The 19,651-nt window shown below is 38.7% G+C and overlaps 1 long non-coding RNA gene across 2 annotated transcripts in view; it reads left to right on the top strand.

Moving 5' to 3' along the window:
* The window catches only part of LOC144039992 (uncharacterized), a 32,366-nt gene that overhangs the window by 9,845 nt on the left and 2,870 nt on the right, over nucleotides 1-19,651 (top strand). For both annotated transcript variants that reach the window (XR_013289594.1, XR_013289595.1), the window contains 2 exons: nucleotides 4,924-5,111; nucleotides 18,928-18,963. This is a non-coding gene — a long non-coding RNA (uncharacterized LOC144039992). The remainder of the gene's footprint in view (nucleotides 1-4,923; nucleotides 5,112-18,927; nucleotides 18,964-19,651) is intronic.

Genomic DNA, 19,651 nt, shown 5'->3' on the forward strand with positions numbered 1-19,651 from the left:
AGAAAAATTCCTATTCCAAAAATAAAGGCATAATGTTATCATTATCATTATTTATATTATATTATATATTATTATTATATATATATATTATACATTATATTTATATAATAATAATAATAATAATTATCACATTTTAAAATGTATGACAATTTGAATAACAACTTTTTTTTTGAGGGGGGTGGGGTATAATATTTCCAAATACACTTTTGGTATATTTCTACTCCAAAGTTTCATTTTTCGTTAAAAAGTCAAAAACATTACGAGAATTAAGCCGTAATATTACAATAAAAAAAGTGTAACACTTCAAGAAAAACTTCTAATATTACGACAATAAAGGCATAATATCATTCTTTTTTAAATCACAGTATGAGAAAAAAAACAGGCTTCAATGTTACAATAAAGTCATAATATAAGAATGAAGACCATTTTTCTTTGGTGTTGCCACTGTGAGAGCATCCCTTTAACAATTAGGCGTACAAGTAGTGTACCCAAATGTAATACTCAATAATAATGATAATAAAATGGAGTCCTCCATAATATCACCTAGTGGATCATCATCCGTTCTTCTCCATTGGTCGCGTTAACGCGAGCGATTGATTGGTGAAGGAAAACACAGCATTCATGGCAGCGAAAATGAATGGCTATCGATTTGACATGTTTACGTACAAGTGGCGACTATTAAGACGGTAGGGTAGCAGCATAATGCCTTGGATTTCTATTGTTCATATCCCCACTCCTTTGATTTAGGTTGTTCCGAGTTTTGAAAAGACCCACCCCAGTAATATAGTAGATTTCTATTATTCACAGTTTTAGACAGCCACACTCCTTTTATTTCTATTGTTCATAGTTAAGACACATCTGCACTCATGCGATTTTTGAATGTTCCTAGTTTTGAAATAGTTTTGACACAATCCTACTTTAGTGATATCACTAGATTTCAATTGTTCACATCAACACTCCTTTGATTTCTATTGTTTATCATTTTGAAATACAGTTTAAACATATTTGCACACCAGTGATGTCGTTTGATTTCTGTTGTTCATAGTATAGACACATGGTTTAGACGTCTCCCCTCCTATAATTTCTATTGTTTATAGTTTAGAGTAGACACATTCCTGCTCCTTTTGCATCTCAAGTGTTCATAGTTGACTTACCCCCCCCCCCATTTAATTTCTAATGTTCATAGTTTAGACACATCTGCATTCCAGTGATGCAATTTGATTCCTATTGCTCATAGTTCCCCCGCTCCCTTTGATTTATATTGTTCATCATTTTGAAATACAATTTTGACATATTTGCACACCAGTAATTTAATTTGATTTCTGTTGTTCATAGTTTACACACATGGTTTAGACATCCCCACTCCTTTCATTTCTATTGTTTATAGTTTAGACACATCCCTGCTCATTTCAATTGTTCATAGTTGACACTTATGTTTATGACACACCTCCACTCATTTAATTTTTATTGTTCATAGTTTAGACACATCCGCACTCCAGTCATGTCCTTTGATTTCTATTGCTCATAGTTCCCTCTCCTTTGATTTCTATTGTTCATCCTGTAGAAATACTGCTTTGACATTTGCACACCATCTGTTGTTCACAGTTTACACACATGGTTTAGACATTCCCACCCCTTTAGTTTCTATCGTTTACATCCCTGCTCCTTTAATTTCAATTGTTCATAGTTGAGACATATGGTTATGACACATGCCCAAAAAGCGAAAAGAAACCATTTCATCAGAGATGTTGCAATGACACACGTCCTAATCATCACTCTTTTTTCCAAAGATGACTTTCTTTCTATTTTTGTATTTATTATTTTTCATGTGCCGTGTAATGTTTTATTTTTTCCTTTCACCTCCCCTGGGGACACTTTAGCGGCCTGCCGCGAGAAATCACCCTCGCATGACCGGAGACGTGGCAGCACCCCGCCCCTCCCTCCCCGCAGCACCCCCAACGTTAGCCGCTTCTCCTTTCTTAAATCTCTCGCCGGCTGCGCTCCACCATTACGCCAAAAGCAGCTGCTTTCCAAAATGGCTGCCGGGGCGCCGCCACACGTCCGCATACAGATTAGGATTACGGAGCTGCAGTGAGTTTTCACAACCCCCCTCCCTGCGGTAGCTAACATAGTCACCGGACATGCGAGAGTGCTGCATCACGCTGATTGATTTTGTGCCACGTCTGCGTGTTGTTTAACCCTCGAAGTCCTTTTAAGTAGCGTTTGCCAAAACTGGGGTCCTCGGACGTGGCTTGGAGGTCCACAAAAATAATTTAATAAATGATTTTCAATTTCATTGAACACAATGACCAAAAAATGTTTCTGCTCAGATTAAAAAATATATATTTTTAAATTTAGCCTTAAATTTGGGTGCCTGGTATCGGCAGCCTCTACGAGAGTACCCGATATGGTATAGCAAAAGTATTGTACAAATTGTGTAAAGGTGTATCAATACATTAAACAAATCTATGATCAATCAAACTTAACTTCTCACACTATAAATCGGTCATCATGTCCAAAGATGTACATAATAAAATAAAGCGGGATCTGTCTTTTTTTGTAGGCGGAAAAAGCAGGATTGAAGAGGATTTGACATTAAATAATCTTCAGCAAAAACTACACTGAGTTGAGATACTTCTTGTTTTCACTCCTTTCAAATTTAGAGTTCAACCAATTAGTAGGTCGACATCTACTGGTTAGGAGTGGAACTACACCCACAATAAACAGGAAACGGAACAAAATATAAAGTACACATTTTGATAAAAAGGGCAATTTTATGAGTATTTTTAAAAAGTTTTACTATAAAGAGAAAATAATTTTGATTTTTTTCAGAAATTAGTCCATATTTTACTAGAATAAAAATCGGAATATTTTGCATTAAAAAAAATTGTTAATAAAAGACAAAAATTAAGATGAGAAGAACAAAGTCTTAATTTTACTTGAATAAAATCAGGGAAAAAGTCATAATGATACAAAAAAGTAATAATTTTTTTGTCATAACGGCTAAAGAAAACATAAAGGAAAAAGGAGGTTAAAATATGATGTCAAATTTTACCTTAAAAAAAATCCCTGAAGTTGAATTTCACAAAAAAAAGTTGCAATATAATAATAAGGGGAAAAATAACTGGAATATTACGTGGCAAAAAGGAAAAAGTAATAATTGTACCAACACAAAATTAGGATTAAACAAGTAAAACAATTGAAGAATTTTAGTTTTGGTCATTGTGAATAACCAGGACATTTCTTTTTAGTGTTTTAGTGCGCTCTACGCAGCCTGTAATTGAAGGAATTATAACAAGTGCGTGCGTGACATAAAACGCCGCATCCCGTCATTTCCATTTTTATTCTCCACCGAGACGTTTTCCCCGATCGATTATTGCACATCGTAAAAAACAAGACGGGCTGCTAAAAACGCCGTAATGATACGACCAACGTAAAAAGTGCGCTGATGGTTAAAATGCTGAAGGTTTTACAAGCGTGCAAATCATACGAGTTTTTGTGACACTCGTCTTATTATTGCCTTGGCAACAGGCGTACCCGAAATCCTATTGTAGAAAATAAGCACATTAATGAAGAGGTTTCCATTTTTCAGAATGAGAAAAATAAACACACTTGATGTAATTAGACTCCACAGTCTCCACTTGGCTGTGCCGGGCCGACCGCAAGTCAACGCAAAAGATTGTCGTCCAGTTCTCATCCCTCATCGTTTGTCAGTGTGATGCGTTCATGGCCTGCGTGGGAAACCAGCAGAAATCTTTCTCAGGATGGAATACAAATACGTTTGTTTTTACTAGAATAAAATCACAATGAGTCATAAATAAAAAAATATATATTGAGCGCGAGCCGCACACGATTGTGGAAATCGCCAGCCGCAACGTCCGCAATCAGGATCAAACCGGTTGCGGCGGAGGAACGAGGGAGGAGGAGGGAAGTCAGTGTGGATTTTTGTCAAGGCGAGCGACGACGTTGGCCCAACGTCCCGCCGCCTCGTCGGCTCCTTAATAATTCATCTGCCGTGCGGCGCACTTTTAGTCCAGGTTTGAACCCGTCACACCTCACTTGTTTGGATCTTTTGTTGGCTGAAATTCAGAAAAATATCTTCATATCTGGGAACACGCTTGAGATGTGAGCAAAGCACTACTTGTGTCTAAACGAAGCTCCTCAACTGAAGTCCAAAGTACAAAGATCTCACAAAACAAAAGCAAACTACTACTTTTATCCAAATGAAGCTCCTGAATTCACTTCCACTCACATTGTTGGCACAGAGATCACACAAGATGGCACAAAGCACTACTTTTTTCTAAATTAAGCTCCTCAAATCATTTCGACTTAGTTTCTTTGCACAGATATCTCACAAAATGGCAGCAAAATACTACTTTTGTCTAAATTAAGCTATTCAACTAACATCAATGTAGTGGTTTGGGACCAAGATGCCATAAGATAGCAGCTAAGCACTACTTTTATCTAAGTGAAGCTCCTCCTCCTGAAATATTACGATTTGAGTCTGCAAAAATTGTCATTTTTTTCCCATGAAATTTGTCTTCTTTTTTTCTAACCACATAGTGTAAACCATTGACCAGCTACTTTTTTCTAAATGAAGCTCCTCAAATCATTTCGACTTAGTTTCTTTGCACAGCTATCTCACAAAATGGCAGCAAAATACTACTTTTGTCTAAATGAAGCTATACAATTAACATCAATGTAGTTTTTGGGACCAAGATGCCATAAAATAGCAGCTATGCACTACTTTTATCTAAGTGAAGCTCCTCCTGAAATATTACGATTTGAGTCTGCAAAAATTGTTATTTTTTTCCCATGAAATTTGTCGTCTTCTTTTTTTCTAACCACACACTGTAAGCCATTGACCAGTGCTGGCAGCGTTTTTGTGCGTGCTCACGGTGCTAACTTTCTGCTTTGCTGCAGTACGACAACATGGCTAAGCCCGCGGGGGCTCGGCACGGAGCCGTGCGTGTGGACGACGGATGGTTCTCGGCTGGCGGCGTTGGACTGCGGTCATCAGCTGGAGTGCTGGCGCGGGAAGACAAACACCTGCCGCTGAGGCAGGGAGCCACGGATAATTAAACTAGAGCGACGGAAGTGGAGGAACGGAGGTGGGAACTGTAGCACTGACACTCAGGCGGAACGCAATTAGCCGTCGTGTTCTCCTCCAGCAGAATTGCATTATGTTTTTTTTTCTTTTTTTTTTTTTACATTTAATTTAGGCGAGCTGAAATGAAAGAGTAACAGCGAGGAGAGATAATGAGCGCAAACTGATATGGGAATGTTGCACGCTGACTCGGTGGCCGGTAATGAGACGTCGCAAAGCACAACGTGACACAGTGACCCAAAGCAATTGTGGCGTTATGTGCACTTTTACCTGTCTTAGGGCTGAAAACCACAAAAGAAAATGTGGTCTTGCAATAATAGAATCCTGTCATAATATTGTGACAAAATTTTTCCCCCCGTAAAATTGCTATTTAATTGCCACTAATTAATATATATATATATATATATATATATATATATATATATATATATATATATATATATATATATGTTTTATTATGAATGGAATGGAATCCAATTATACTGTCAAGTAAAACACAAAACTCATCCAAGAAAAAAAAAAAAAGACCAACAGAAGGAAGAAGCAGAAGCCTGACGGGTCCCCAGACAGCAACCCGATTATATTTAAAAAGAAAAACATAAGAAAGGGGGAGGGGTTTAAAAAAACAACTCCCAAACTATGCTCCTATAAAGGAGGGGCACAGTATGATTTTGTCTTAAAAAAAAAAAAACTCAGCAAACAGGCTTCTGAACAGAAGACAACAAATAACGATAGTTGCGACTACATTTTCTGGTTATATTACAACTGTTTTCTCGAAGTAGTAAAATTTTAGAAATAGTAAATTTTATATTTGTAAAATATAATAAATATGAATAAATATTTAAAAATATATATTTGATTTTGTTTCTGTTAAAGTAACAACTTTATTGTAAGAAAATTAATTTTTGGGGGGGCGGAAATTCTGATTCTGGTAAAATCAACAATTGATATGAAGCTAATGTTGCAATATTATGATTATATACTGCGAGAAGCAAGTCATGATAAAATAAAAAATAACTGTCATTCTCATAAAATTGCTGCCATTGTTGTTCAAATGAAATGATTTTTTAGTAAATATCTTTTACTTTTAGCCAAATGTGAAATGTGAATTTTTGTCTCACAAAATCGTGACATTTTATTCTCTGTAAAATGTTAATTTTTTACTCATTTCATTCCTATAAAATGACAACTATTTTAAAGCCATACACATCCAAAGTCACAGACACTGCAGAATGTGAGGCTAGCGACCCCTAATAGACAACAATACTTGCGCATGCGCATATAAAGCAAAATATACTTGTACACAATTACTCAATTCATCGATAAGATAATCGGTAGAATTCTCTTTCTTCCATGTTCCTGGTCGAGCAGCTCTAATGACCGCGTAATGACGGCGACTTATGTCTTTAGCGCCGTTGATTTGTTTGCGGGGCTGAGATTATTTCCATGGCGCAGATTGAAGCGTAAACCCTTCACAAACCACAAGCGCTGCACTTCAGTCCCTGCTTGGGATTTGAGCCAGGCCTAATCAGATTAAAACACCGTCGCCATCCCACCACCTTCCTCCCCTTGCAACAACGTGGCACATTGCTCTCTCGGACCCGTGAACCTGAAGACATCAAAATTTAGCATTTTGGAAGTCACTAGACCAACCGCTTTCCATTGATTTCTATATTTTGACGGTTGGTAGGTTACATGAGTGCAAAGGTTTTTCTGCCCGCCAACCGACCGGCGGCGACCTGCATCCTCCACAATGAGTGCGGCCAACAATGGCGACTGACTGATGGCTCCACGCGCCTTTTGTTGCCGCGCTACAAAAGCAGCCCATCAAAGGGCGGCCCCGGATCATACACTCGGTGCAAATCAATCACTTTTCTTCTGGCCGGGGCGGCGAGTGGAATTAAATTCCTCCCACTTTTTTTTTTTTTCATTTATAAAGCAGAATGGTGCAACACGAATGAGGCCGGCGAAGGTCCGCCATGATGGAAAGCGCTGATGTCGGTCACACAGTGGAATTTATTAGCCTCCCTCTGCCTCCATTTTGTTTGTTTTGTAGAATCCGGTGCTATCATGATTTTATTTTGGTAAATTTTGAATTTTCTTCCTGCAAATTGGCACACATTTCCTGTACTATTCTTATTCAACATTGGTAAAACTTTGCCTTAGGAAAGTCACCTTAGCTTAATGCTAACACAAAAAAAACCCCACACCCTCATCTGAACCCTGGTTCAACTAATGATTTATCAGGGATTGCAGTAAAAAAACACTATACATAAAATTCTTTTAGTAAAATAAAGCTTTGACACACATTAAACAAAAAAAAAGCTTAATGCTAACAAGCAATGCAAAATGTCATAGCTGCTAGCATTAGCAATATTTGAACACAAACTGTGGAGCATCAAGTTAAACAACGGAATAATGTCAAAGGTCATATTTCGCTGTTTGTTGTGGAGTCACCATCTCCATGTAAATCCGTACATCCCTACTAGCCTAGCACTAATGCTAACTAATATTGGAACACAAATGGCACAACAAAACATGAATAAATTCAATATTAAAATACTAAGATGAAAAACAGAGGTGACAAATCCAGGTCCAGAAAGTAAAAACCCTGTTTGGCTTTAGCCTCAGGTGCTAGCTAGCTAGCTAGCTCCCATGGTGCTCGTTTACCTGCTAAGGGAGCTAGCTAGCTCCCATGGTGCTCGTTTACCTGCTAAGGGAGCTAGCTAGCTAGCTAGCACGCTAGCACCAGGGGCTAAAGCCAAACTGTGGCAGGGTATTTACTTTCTGGATCTGGGTTTGCCACCTCTGCTGAAAAATTGTACTGTATGACGTCCATTTATTGTACACACGTGCCCCCCAGGTGGCCATTGATCAATTCTGTTCAATGATGTCATTGTTTTTGTAAGGTACAATACAATAGAGTGCTAATTTGTGCTAATATTTGTATTTCTATTGTAAAAACCCCGTTAAAAAAAATTACTGAAAAAATGGAAATCACTTGACTGCATTAAAAGCCAAGCGGCCTCCTTCACTTCCATCTGCCGGGGGAGGTGGGGTCATAACTCCCTTCACCGTCACGAACGTCAAACGGCCTCGCCTTCAAACAAAGGTGGCTCCCGAGTCGGCCTCCACGCGTCGGGGTTATCTGTATGACAAAGCAACTTTTCCCCCCTGTGCGCCATCCATTTTCATGAGGCGGCGAGCGGTTGGTGACCTTCCGGGGGCGGAGGGCTCCAGCTGGCCGCACACCTCCGTGTTGACTCATTGCGCGTCCCGCCCATTGTGTGCGGCGCGTGGCCATTGTTCCAACGTATACGCACACACTCCTGTCAGCCATTTTGCTGCTAGTTGACCTTATTAGTTAAGGTGGATGCATTAAACATGAAGTCATTACAATAAGTCAGACGGTTACATTTGTCGTTGGGAGTTGGGAAACTGGGAGTGTTCCTTAAAATATTTAACTCATACACGGCCATTGACGGCTATAGTCGTCAAAAAGTCATTTGAACTATTTCTATCAGTTTAACGTTTTTTTTTTTTTTTACCATTTTTGTTAACAAGAGTATGAAAACCTTGATTTTTTTTATTGTACATTTAGAACAGATATACAATTTGTGATTAATTGTGAGTTAACTAGTGAAGTCATGCGATTAATTATGATTTTAAAAATGTATCGCCTGACGCGCCAAATTTTTTAATTATCTTTTCTTTCTTTTTTTTAAAAAGAAAAGATTATTAAAAACAAAAAATAAAAATAAAATTACTTTTTCTCAGTTATTGGTATGCGTGTACCACACTTGATAATCGCTCCATGGGAAATCCGATAATCGGGCCTTCACCAACTTTACATACTTGATTATCGGGATGTAAATCTTATCATGAAAATGCATTCACACTGAACAAGTTTAGAATATTTTCCTCTTCATAATTTTAAAAGTATCTTTGGTGTCTACGATAATACTATGCGCGTATTCATCGGATCAATATCGGCCCTTGCAGCAAAATCATTTTTGATTGAATACACCATATGAAGACAATCTTTGAAAATGAGTGGATGGCAGAAGCAATTTCATTACATCATGATATTATCAATATTGCAAAAGTGACTTTATGATTGCCATCTAATAAAAAGCATCCAGATGGTGAAATATTGTAATGACGTGCGCTGAATGGAATCTCCATCAGTTGCCCCTCCCCCACACATCCTCGCCAGCATCCTCCAGTGTTGCTTGTGGGGGGGAGACGGGTGCAAGGAAGGGGTTGGGGGCTGATGAGACGCCGAGACAGCGGTGCTGATACTCGGTAATTGAGGGGCAACCCTGTCACCGCTGACCCGCGGATAAACCACGTCGGGAGTGACGGGCCTGCCGAGGCTCGCACCCGAACGCTCGGGTCCTTACCAGCATGTCAAGAGATTTTATTAGCCAAAATGGAATTGAAACTAGAAGCACAATGTATCCGAATAAGCATCATACGGTTGCTTTTGTGTGCATGAGTGGGGGGTTATATTTTTTTTATTTGTTTGTGCTTTAATATATGGCATCGTAACTAGAGTGAATCGTGTGACAGCATGTGTTAATTTGAGTGAATTGTATCAAATCGTCGTTATCACGTCATAACGAAACTTGGGTGAATTGAAACCTTAATCGGAACGGACGAAATCCATCGTAGGGCTGTGCAATGAATCGAAATTCTATTACAATTTCAATTATTACACTCCACGATTACAAAATTGCCATCATTGTTTAAAAAAAAAAATTTTTTAATTGAACATCAATGTTGAATACTTTAATTTATACATTGGTACCTTTATTTTTATTTTCTAAACTAATTGTATATATTTTGTTTGGTCCAAAAGGAATTTTCTTAATTAGTGTTTCCAATTTTTTTTATTTGAAACTTAAAAAAATAATAATTTAGTTTTTTTTTTACGTTTAAACATTTTTTTGTTTTGTACCCAAAAATGTAAAATCGTTTGAATAATCGTGATTTCAAAAAATATGTTCTATTTTTAATGTTTGTGCACCAAAGACGTATTTATACATTTTTTTTATGCTAGAGCATACAGAAGGCTTTGATGCAGCCTTTCAACTGCAAAGAACAGTTGAAGAACTGGTAGTTATTACACAGAGCAAAATAGATACATTAAAAAAAAGCTCATTTACTCACAATTCTAAATAGATTTGTGAACAATGAGGAAACTTAGCTATATTCTAATGCTAATTGCTACAAAACGGAAACAGATACAAATATAGAGAATCATTGCTTTTTTTGGTAGGTTCCGTATTTTTATAGAAATAGAAGAGAATATTCTGTGGGCCTTGCAAAATATGTCAAAATCCAGTAAAACAGCCGGGAGTGAAGGGGATTGCTTTTGTAAAAAAATGGTTGAGAGTGAATGAGCAGATCGAGCAGCCCTAATCAATCGTATCTTAATTGGAGTGAATCATATTTGCATTGTAAATGGAATAACTTTGCGATGACAATGAATCATGTTGGATCGTAACCGATCAATTCCACAACAAGTGAAGCAACTCGCACGTATGCTGTTGCAGCGTAGCCTCTCGGGAATTGTCAGTGCAGCATTTTTGACAATATCCCCGACATGTTCCTAATCTGCTTGCCTTGCATGTGCGCCGCTATTAAAACACTACAATTTGAAAGGATTTTAATACACGTATAATCTGCTTGCGCTGGATTAGGCGTCCCTGATTTAGAACAAATCTGCGGGACACAAAAAAGAACGGAGCGGTCGCCTGAATAGTCCTGCTTTGATCAGCCATTGGACTCCATTTTGGGGAGGAAGTGCCCATGATTTTACACTGGCCGAGGCGTAGCTAGCCGTGTGCCGCTAGCCGTCGTATCTTTCAACTTCCGTGATGAAAGACGTTCTTATTAAGCACGCAGTTGTTGTTTGAGTAAAGTTAGGCATAAGATTTTGTCTTGAGTGCCCACTGGTTTGAATGTTGTAAGGCTAGCAACAATCAGATGACTTAGCTAGCAATGCTAACTGCCATGCTATCTTCCGCAACCAAGCTTTTTTGTACTCTCGGTCCTGCGCAAACAAATGAAGTCTGTGTAGCTTTTTAGGCCTGAGTATAATTTAAAAGGCATCGCACGGGAGATGACAACGTTCCCATCTGCCCTTCAAAGCACGCCGGCAGCATGTGTGTGTGTGTGTGTGTGTGTGTGTGTGTGTGTGTGTGTGTGTGTGTTTACACGCGCGCGTGTCCCATCTGCCCTTTCAGCCAGGCGAGCAGCGTGAAACCGAACTCTGACCCTTTAGGATTACGGCTCCACCATGTGCCACTGAGCAGGGTGATGAGATTGACCTCGCACGCGCACGCATACACACACACACACATGAATCAACGTTTCTCGGCGGCCATTTTGAGCTCCGACACAAGCAATCATGGCAAAACCGCAACGATGGCCTAAACCACGCCCCTCGCTACAGATGATGATGATGATGATGCCTAATCTCGGATTACGCCTCACCGGGATTAGGACATGCTGATGCGCAAGTTTGTCCTCACCTCCAATCCCCAAATGGCTCTCAAGCTGTTGGCTCAGTCTGAGCACAAAAAAACTGAAGTCCATTCAAAGTTAGCAATAAGTAAAGATAAGCCCCAAATATAATCACTCATGGTAAAATGATTTGGAATGTATGTGGAATGCAGAAGAAGGTGTGGATGAGTGACTGCGCTTCTGGATAAATTTGATCCTGGTCAGACGACTATATAGCATTTAAACACTGAGAAAACATTCAAATAGGCGTCTATAGAGATGCCTGATTACAAAGATTCTTGACACTTTAAACAAAGGCTAAAAACTGCTAGGCATATGCGGATTTTGAAATATTTTTGCATCTTTTCCCCCCAACATTTTTGTTTTATCAGTTTTTCAATAATTTTGGGGTTAAAAAAAAATCTGATTTTTTTCAATTATATTTTTTTATATTTTCCAATACATTTATTGCTAACGGGTACACGATTTTTGTTATTTGTCGGCCATGCAGATAACAAGTTTAAACAGTGTAGCAAAAAACACGTGTAATTACATTTTCAAGGAGCAATAAACGGACCTACACACCGCTTGACTAATCTAACAAATAATTGGCTGACTTTGACACCTGCCCACATAAAAAGGTTTTGAAAAAAAAGAAAAGAATAGTATTACCCATTTATCTCGGTTACCCGCTTATGAATTCCATAGTCGCAGTTCGTCCAAGTACGAGCCCTGAAATTCACCTAAAATGGCCGACTATATAGCATTTAAACACTGAGAAAACTTTCAAATAGTCGTCTTTAGAGATGCCCGATTACAAAGATTCTTGACACTTCAAACAAAGGTTAAAAACTGCTAAGCATCTATATTTTTAAAACTATTTTAAAATATTTTTGCAATTATATTTTGGAAATGCATTTATAACGAACGGGTACACGATTCTCAACATTTGTCGGCCATGCGGACAGCAAGTTTCAACAGTATAGCAAAAAAAAAAAAAACAGCTATTACGTGTAATTCCTTCGCACCTTTTGACCAATCCTGCAAATAATTTGCAGACTTTGACACAATTCTCTACCCACATAAAAAAAAATTGGGAAATAAAACAAAAAGCGTCTTTGACGAACTGCGACTTATTGAATTCATAGTCGCGGTTTGTCAAAGAACGAGCCCTGAAATTCACCTAAAATGGCCGACTTTGTGGTGGGTAAAACGGATGTCGGGGGCTTTTTTTTTGTGACCCTTTTTCATAATTAATCCTGTAAATAACCATCAAACTTTGATGCCACAAATTTAGATGAAAAGGCGATTTAGCTGATCCCTGGAATTCACTCAAAATGGCTGATTAAAATGGAAGTAGCTGATTTTTTGTTAAATTTTGGGCATGGGCCCTTGAGACTTTTTTGTGCGTCCTGTTACGATCAACAAGCCCACCGAGTTCCGCGTTGGTCAATGAAACTGGTGTATGGGGCTCATTTTTTTTCTTCCCACTTTTTCACGACTAATCATCCAAATGATCATCAAGCCTTGGGGCTCGTTTTCGCAATTTTGCTAATAGAAGTCCGCCAAATTGCTTTTACTTTCGGTGTTGACGACGCGGTCACCCAAGTTGTCCAACATAACTTTTTTCGTGTGCGTCCCCCCCCCCAAAAAAAAAAATCCTCCAGAGGTGACATATCAATGTTGGCAGCAGGCATAGCAAATGAAGCAACCCCGATACCGCCCACACAAAAAAAGTGGGCACAACACAGCAGGCGAGCTCCAAACTTCCCGAAAATTGTTTTTTATTCGCAAATCTCTTTGCCACCCAGAAGAAATCACATTGACATCTTTTTCTTTTCGCTCCTTCTGAGCCGGCGGAACAAAGGAAGAAAAATAGAAACGGCGTCTGCGATGATCCCCGACAGAATCCCCCCCTCTCGTCTGCCGTAAAGAAAGCGGCGGAGTTTGATTTGGAGGTGACACGTTTCAGGCTTGAGTGAGTTTACGGCGAGGTCACATTGTCGCTGCGCACAAGCGTGGGAGAGAGATGAGGGGCGGATAACAAACGGCGCCGTACCGCTCAAATATTCACACAGGAGCGCCGTGCAAATTGGCGCCTCCGAGTCAACACGTAGGGATAATTATTGTAAATTATTAACCGTTCAGATTGGGCAGATAGTCGTCGTTTTGGGGGCTAACGAGTCCTTCATTACACACTGACGAGTTAGTTCCTTTATTTTTTGAAGTAATTATGTTGAAATATCACCTGCTGACGTGTACGTGTAGTTTTCACTTTGAGGGCTAATGAGCCGTTCTTCATGTTGTACCGAGACAAAACCAATAAAGTCATCTTGAAGTCTGTCAAAATAGAATCAAAAGCGGAACATTGAAGGCTACGGAAGCTTATTGGTGCCACAACGGAAAATACAAGTTCAATATCTAATTATGTCTTGATAAAATTCCTGTTTTAACACGGAAGTTTTCACATTTGAGCGCATTACGCTAACGACCAGTTGGTGGCTAGCGCAACGAGTTAAATATTCAGTCAACATCAAAATGACCATAAATGGCGAGCGCATACCATTAATGGTAGCACAGGTAGCTAACGTAGCAGTTTACATCTCAGCTCAGTATTTCGTCACAAATAACAAAAGTAATGACACTAGCAATCACATAGCCGCTAGCCAATCTTTGGCTAGCACAAGAAGCTAACATTGAATCAAAGCCCTTTGGTGGCAAAATTAATCAACCTCTAACCAAAAAGTGTTATGTCACCACCATTCCGCAATTCTAAAGTTGGAGGCTAACTAGCTAGCGCTAGCGTAGCTATCTACATCTCCACTCCAAAATGTTTCTCATTTTGAGGCATATTTTTCTCCTAAGTTTTTGGACCTTTTGTATTTTATTTGGACTTCCTCTTCCTGTTGTTGCGACAGGCTGATGTCGGCTAGTTAAACACGTCATTCAGTGTTTTCCTATGTTGGATCTATTTGCGCATCCCTAATGCAATTTGACTCGTTGGTTCAATTGTGTGGAAAGCAGCTTTTCGCGTCAAAGAAAAAGCTTTTAAAGTGTCACCTCACTCTCCAAAAAGCCTTTTAGATGGAGTGCGAACACGACTTTTCCCAGACGGGAATTTGACTCATTCAGGCGGGATAGTCAGCAATCGGCAATCTTCGCCTCGTAAACACCGTACCTCATTCTTTTGTTTTTTAGGATGCATTCATGTATAGGAAGACAACTGTCTTGTTTAATTTATAAAATTAACATTTATTTTAATTAAATTAAGAACATATGCATAACAAATCTGTACAGTTTAAAAAGGACATTAAAATCTGTAAAAACTGCAAATTTGCATTCAATTTTACGGCATTTAAATACTTTACATTTACTAGATGATTGTGCATTTAAAAAAACAATTAAAAAAACAATAATTATTAATAATTATTTTTAAATAATAAAAATAATGGTTTAAATAAAAAAAACTAATCAACAGTAAAATTAAAGATGCATATATTTTATTAAAATACATATGCAAATAAAAATAACATGCGCAATTGAATTTTTTTTTAAAAGGAAACAAATGTAATGTGGAAATGTGAAATATTTTGCGTTATCATAATGGTTATTGTCAAAAATATTTTACAAAAGCCACAGAAAAAGCTAAACACATTCATCTCTTCGGCATGGCAGGAAATGAACAGAGGATCGAAATTAAATTAGGACCCCCCCCCCCCCAAAAAAAAAAAGACCAAGCGATTAATAATATATGCATGCCGTTGGCTATAGATTAAGTGTGAATATTCATTCATTGGCGTGCCCTTTGGGAGCCGCATGCATATTCATACGCCGCCATGCCTATACTCGTATCAGTAAATAAAAAGAGCTAAAGCTAAATATGACGTCGCTTCTCAGACTGTCCACCGTTTCTGTACAAGGAGGGTTCGACCATCCCAGCCAGCGCTCCTCCATTAAGTGCAAAGTCATCAGAGCAGGGAAAGCCCATTAGCCAAAAGAAGAAGAAGAAGAAGAAGAAGGGGGAAGGGAATGATTAGTCTGATTGGATAGAGCCCAGCTAGGTTGCATAGGTCAGGACTAATCAGCGTCAGGATACGGAAGGTGCATAACGAGGAGGGGGGAAAAGATGCCGTCAAACACATCCATCCATTTTCTAGAGAGCTTTTTCTCATTAGGAGGGTGGCTGGGTTGGAGTCAGTTGACTTGGGGGCAAGAGGTGGGGTACACCTTGGGCTGGTTGCCTCAATCGCAGTACAAAAACACTACCAAGCCTCGTATTCACTTTTCCGAAAACATATTACAGTGCATCAAGGCTGCATGTGCGCTAACTCATTCGTGTCAACCTACGGAAAGATTTTACTTTAAAATAACTTACTTTAAGGAGCCCACGCTGTAAACTGGCTTTTGGTAAAGTTTTAAATCCTTCTGTGTTGTCCATTATTGTTGTGTCTGTCTTACTAGCTCGCTAGCGCTAAGCTAATCTAGGAGGGTTCCTCTCTCCGGTCCAGTAACAACAACGGCAGTGATGGGCTACCACGTGAAAAAAAAATATAAACGTATATGGGATTGAATGTCCGGATTCGAAAAAGACATAAAAATATGTCCCTGGCATTGTTAAATCAGTGAATGAACATGATTTTGGAGTGGCGCTACGTTAGCTTCTTGTGCTAGCTGCCCATATGCTTGTTAGCTTAGTTTAATTTCAGTAGCTTTCTACTTCATGTTTTTGTCCCGACTCCCGTTGGCTTTTTGTCAACTGGTGGCCATTAAGACTGCCTGCTACGTTAGCTTCTCCAGCTACCGAGCAGCTTGCGTTCCAACTCCCTGGTACCACGCCATTAATTTTTATTTAAATATGCACAAAAAGGCCTCCTTCAAAGAAAACAACAACAAGTGCATGTTTTTAAGAATCCAGGCTAAGAAGGCATAATTGCGCTACTTCTTGGCACTAGCATGAATATTCAAAGCTCCCCGAATTAGTTGTGTGGAAAATAATTAGTTTATTAGCATTTGTTTATTTGTCCATGCATAAAAACTACTAATGAGAAGGCATTAACGAGGGCTCCACTCTCGGGAGTCCTCGCATTCCTTGCTTTCATTAAAAAAAAAAATACTAATCATGATGAAGAAGGATAAATGTCCCGTGACCGTGGACGAGGGTCTGTGCATTAAAACGTAGCGCGGAGGAAAAAGTAGCAATTATAACACATACAGTGAGTTGACATTTAGGCGGTGGAGATATTTGGCCTTATCACACCCGGCGTAATGAAAGGTCAATGGGCTCCTCAGCGTTGACTGCTGTGAAGATGCTTCTTCGGTCTCTATTTAGGCTGCCACGGCTTGTTTTGGGAGATAACACGTCACTTGGCTTGATTTAGCACCATGATGCGATGTGAAATGTTTGTCTTTCAGACTTGCTAGCAAACTTGCTACTGGTTTTAGCTAAGTGCGTCATTGGGTTCATTTAATGTTTGTCTTTCATAATCGAAACGTGCTAGTAGTTTTAGCTTAACGCGTCATTGGTTTCATTTCATGTTTTTCTTTCAGAATTGCTAGTAAACGTGCTAGTGGTTTTAGCTAAATGCGTCATTGGTGCATTTAATGTTTGTCTTTCACTAGCAAACATGCTAATAGTTTTAGCTTAACGCGTCATTGGTTTCATTTAATGTTTTTCTTTCAGAATTGCTAGTAAACGTGCTAGCGGTTTTAGCTAAATGCGTCATTGGCGCATTTAATGTTTGTCTTTCACTAGCAAACATGCTAATAGTTTTAGCTTAACGCGTCATTGGTTTCATTTAATGTTTTTCTTTCAGAATTGCTAGTAAACGTGCTAGCGGTTTTAGCTAAATGTGTCATTGGTGCATTTAATGTTTGTCTTTCACTAGCAAACATGCTAATAGTTTTAGCTTAATGCGTCATTGGTTTCATTTAATGTTTTTCTTTCAGAATTGCTAGTAAACGTGCTAGCGGTTTTAGCTAAATGCGTCATTGGCGCATTTAATGTTTGTCTTTCACTAGCAAACATGCTAATAGTTTTAGCTTAACGCGTCATTGGTTTAATTTAATGTTTTTCTTTCAGAATTGCTAGTAAACGTGCTAGCGGTTTTAGCTAAATGCGTCATTGGTGCATTTAATGTTTGTCTTTCACTAGCGAACATGCTAATAGTTTTAGCTTAATGCGTCATTGGTTTCATTTAATGTTTTTCTTTCAGAATTGCTAGTAAACGTGCTAGCGGTTTTAGCTAAATGCGTCATTGGCGCGTTTAATGTTTGTCTTTCACTAGCAAACATGCTAATAGTTTTAGCTTAACGCGTCATTGGTTTAATTTAATGTTTTTCTTTCAGAATTGCTAGTAAACGTGCTAGCGGTTTTAGCTAAATGCGTCATTGGCGCATTAAATGTTGGTCTTTCACTAGCAAACATGCTAATAGCTTTAGCTTAACGCGTCATTGGTTTCATTTAATGTTTTTCTTTCATAATTGCTAGTAAACGTGCTAGTAGTTTTAGCTAAATGTGTCATTGGTTTCATTTAATGTTTTTCTTTCAGAATTGCTAGTAAACGTGCTAGTGGTTTTAGCTAAATGCGTCATTGGTGCATTTAATGTTTGTCTTTCACTAGCAAACATGCTAATAGTTTTAGCTTAACGCGTCATTGGTTTAATTTAATGTTTTTCTTTCAGAATTGCTAGTAAACGTGCTAGTGGTTTTAGCTAAATGCGTCATTGGCGCATTTAATGTTTGTCTTTCACTAGCAAACATGCTAATAGTTTTAGCTTAATGCGTCATTGGTTTCATTTAATGTTTTTCTTTCAGAATTGCTAGTAAACGTGCTAGTAGTTTTAGCTAAATGTGTCATTAGCGCATTTAATGTTTGTCTTTCACTAGCAAACATGCTAATAGCTTTAGCTTAACGCGTCATTGGTTTCATTTAATGTTTTTCTTTTATAATTGCTAATAAACGTGCTAGTAGTTTTAGGTAAAAATGTCATTGGTTTAATTTAATGTTTTTCTTTTAGACTTGCTCGCAAACTTGCTAGTAGTTTTAGCTAAATGCACCATTGGGTTCATTGTATGCATCTAAAATCAAAACAATTATATGTTTTAACATGTGCTTATATACAGATATATTAGGGGTGAATCTGTCCAATTAAAGGTGATTTTATTTGGGGGACTTCAATTCAATTCAATTTTCGGTATGGTTCAGCAAGGTCGATATGCATGTGTACACACACACCCACAATGATGATCCAGCAGCTAAGATTGAGCGCAGAGGCGCTAATGCTTTCCTGTCTGTCTTATTTTTTACCAGACACGTACAGTCCAATAGAGCATCGTCTAAACGAAGGTGAGTTCTTCTCCATATTGGCCTGCCAAGACCATGAATGCCGCTTTTCCACAACACGTCAGACAGTTGCTTTAATGCGCACACGATGAGCGGCAGACAAGGCGCTAAATAGAGATGCTATGATGCGCCGGGAGTTTTTCTGTAATGGCTGCCGTCCTCGAACCTCCCCCCACCTTCTCCTCCTCTATGCTCAGGCATGCTGTAGCAAACATGCACGGTGGCGTGTCCGCGCCGACTCACTGCTCCTGTCGACTGCAAGTAAAAGTGCAACCTTTGCCTTGGGCCTTAATTATGTTCAATTTGCCAAGCCGGGCCTGAAACCATCGGAGGGTCTGTGGTGGGGGGGTGGGGGTGCAAAAGCTCTCTGACCTATTTATCAGTGCAGCTTTTTGCTTCCGCCGCCTGAGTCTCAAGCAATGAACGACAAGAGCGAGCGAGCGAGAATGACACACAAAGCGGTAAAAAGGAGAGCGCTAACAAGGCTGTGCATATTACACTTTTGTTTTATTACTTCAGTTATTATAAATGTGAAAAATATAACGATCCAACATGTTTAGCATTATATATGATACATATTATTAAATGTGTATGGAACATTTGCAAGCAAACACTACACACTCCATAATTAATCATTTAAAAAATAAATAATTGCAGAAATTAGTAAAACATAATTATTAATTTTAAGTTA

This window comes from Vanacampus margaritifer, chromosome 20 (genome assembly GCF_051991255.1).
Source record: "Vanacampus margaritifer isolate UIUO_Vmar chromosome 20, RoL_Vmar_1.0, whole genome shotgun sequence".
NCBI lineage: Eukaryota > Metazoa > Chordata > Actinopteri > Syngnathiformes > Syngnathidae > Vanacampus > Vanacampus margaritifer.